The following is a 3,150-nucleotide window of genomic DNA, read 5'->3' as shown; positions in this document are numbered from 1 at the left end:
TATCTATATTTAGCCAAACCAACTACTCTTCCCCTACTGTATTATTTAGCTTCTTTGCACCCCATTATTTATTATTTCTACTTTGCACATTCTTCCACTGCAAATCTACCATTCCATGTTTTACTTGCTATATTGTATTTACCTCGCCACCATGGCCTTTTTTTTGCCTTTACCTCCCTTTTCTCACCTCATTTGCTCACATTGTATATAGACTTTTTTTTCCTACTGTATTATTGACTGTATGTTTTGTTTATTCCATGTGACTCTGTGTTGTTGTGTGTGTCGAATTGCTATGCTTATCTTGCCAGGTCGCAGTTGCAAACTGAAACTTGTTTTTTCAACTAGCCTACCTGGTTTTAAATAAAGGTGAAAAAAAAGGAAATAGTAAAACAATAAAAGAACAGTAAAGAGGATATACAGGAGTACCGGTACCGAGTCAATGTGCAGGGGTAAGGTAGTTGAGATAATTGAGATCAGTGGTTTAAAGTACTACTTAAGTAGTTTTTGGGGTATCTGTACCTTACTTCACTATTATATTTTTGGCAACTTTTACTTTTACTTCACTACATTCCCAAAATAAAAAATGTACTTTTTACTCCATTACACTTTTCCCTGACACCCAAAAGACTTGTCCATTTTGACAGGAAAATGGTTCCAATTCACACACTTATCAAGAAACATTCCTGGTCTAATGCCTCTGATTCTGGCGTCAGAGGCATTACGGATGACCGAGGAAGTCACTAAACACAAATGCTTTGGTTTGTAAATTTATGTCTGAGTGTTGGAGTGTGCCCCTGGCTTATTCTGTCCCAAAACAATTGTTGCAGTCTGTTTTGTTGAATATAAGGGACTTTGAAATGATTTATACTGTTTATTTTTTTATCTATTTTTGTGATTACATTTACTTTTTGATGGCTAAAGTATATTAAAACCAAATACTTTTAGACCTTACTAAAGTAGTATTTTACTGGGTGACTTTCACTTTTTACTTGAGTCATTTTCTAGTAAGGTATCCTTTACTTTTACTCAAGTATGACATTTGAGTACTTTCTCCATTACTGATTTTAAATACTATGTAAATGTAGGTAAGGGTAAAAGTGTCTAGGCAATTCAGTGATAGATAATAAACAGATATCAGCAGCGTATATGAAGAGTGTGAAAGTGTTGTCTACGTGTTGTGTCTGTGATGGCATCGAATATGTATGTGTTGTGTGTATTTTGTGTGTGTGAGTGCATGTAGTGTGTGTTGTGTGTGTTGTGTGTGTGGTGTGTGTGTTTGTGTGGTTGTGTGTGTTGCTTGTGCTGTGTGTCTTGAGTGGTCAGTAAGTAGTTGTTGAGTGTATACGAGCCAACTGTTAAGAAATTCGTAAGTGCTAAACTAATGGGGGGGGGGGAGGGTTATGTATGACAAAATAGTCTGCGGTTTTTTCCATTTGAACTCAGATCAGGAGCCGTGCCAATTGTGTGCACCGCCCTATGGGGACTCCCGATAACGGCCGGTGTGGATAACAGGCGCGGATCGAACCCGGGTCTGTAGACCCGGCTCTAGCACCGCTGCGTCACTCGGGAGGCCCGGGACAGAAGATTTTTATTGCACAATTCAGCTACTCTGTGTCCCGTTCTTGTAGGCTTGTGTGCCTACCACTTCTTTGGCGGCAGCCGTTGTTGCTCCTAGACGTTTCCACTTAACAATAAATATAGCACTTACAGTTGACCCAGTTGGCAGCTCTAGCAGGGAAGAAAATCGTGAATGATACTGACTTGTACTTACTGGACTGCTAATGGTTGTGTTATGGAGATTATGCATGGCTGTTTGCTCGATTTTATACACCTCCGTGCTTACAGTTAGACGGGTGTAGCTGAAATAGTACCACGTCGCCGAAATCCAACTTAATTTAAGGAATCGGTGTCCAACTCATACTTTAGTGTATAAATATGAGTGTACATTTGCTGTGTGTTAGATAGCTTGGAATTATTTGGTACCATGATTGTCTTCTAAGTATCTATTTTGTTTTATACAAAGACGACCACGAAGATTGCCATGTTCCATTCACTATAATGTTGGGATGCCTGTTTTCTGCAACAATGCCTAAAGTACCCGGTACAGCCTTGAACTTCCGTTCTTCAGTGGAGGGGCAGTCGTTCTCCCTGCTGAGTTATAGTAGTCAGTCCTGATTCGTGGAATAGGTCAAGGGTCAAGATCTGTTGATGGAATTTTTGCTGGGAAGTATCTACAAGTGATGTTATGGTACAATGTTCAGGGTTCAAATAACACTTTAATAATTTGAGCTGCTCTGTTAAAGTGGGTTGGACTCAAAGTTTCTTGACTGTGGTTTTTATGTTTATTGTATGTCCTGATTTGTACTAGTGCCATCAACCCCATGAGTACTTCCATTATTTGAACCCTGGACTGTAGTGTTTGTTGTGTTAGAGCAATGCAATAATGTGCCGAATGCCATTTCGTATTGTTTGGTGGTTAAAACGTAGTATCTCATTTAAATAGACTCAGCCACTTTCTCAGGTAAAGCAGTGTTATAATCCATTATGGCCATGTTAATCCATGCCAACATCTTGAACTACCCACACCAATCAGCTCCATGCTCTTAAGCAATATGATTGTCAGTAGAATGTAATCCGTTAGATTTGAGGACCTTCAGCATCTACACAGCTTACTATACTCATAACTTCGATAACTCTTCATATTCCTCTTCCAATTGTCAATACTATGCAGCGCGACTTTTGAAAAGGTGTGGGTGGTTTAGCTAGCAGACGATGTAGAACACTATTGCGGACATCGAACAGGTGCCATGTCTATCTCTTAGCCAATCATCTCATCCAAGTAAATCAAACACTGGGAAGATCTAAGGGGAATGGCTCAATACAAACTCGCTGGGGTGGAATCGGTAATCAATGCAACTTCAACTAATATCTTAATTTAAGGTCTATCTAAGCTAGCTGTATTACTCTCACATTAGGGTAGCTTGAGGGTTAATTGTAGCTTCGAAATTATTATTTTAAACAGTCGTACGGTTCATTAACCAAATAAATAAATTCAAGTGTTTTTGTCACACGCCGCCAATACAACAGGTGCAGACTTTACCGTTGAAATGTCGTGTACTTGCGATCACTGTTTACCAACAATCAGAGACT

This window comes from Salvelinus sp. IW2-2015, linkage group LG15, assembly GCF_002910315.2.
Source record: "Salvelinus sp. IW2-2015 linkage group LG15, ASM291031v2, whole genome shotgun sequence".
Classification (NCBI taxonomy): domain Eukaryota; kingdom Metazoa; phylum Chordata; class Actinopteri; order Salmoniformes; family Salmonidae; genus Salvelinus; species Salvelinus sp. IW2-2015.
This window is presented reverse-complemented; position numbering follows the sequence as displayed.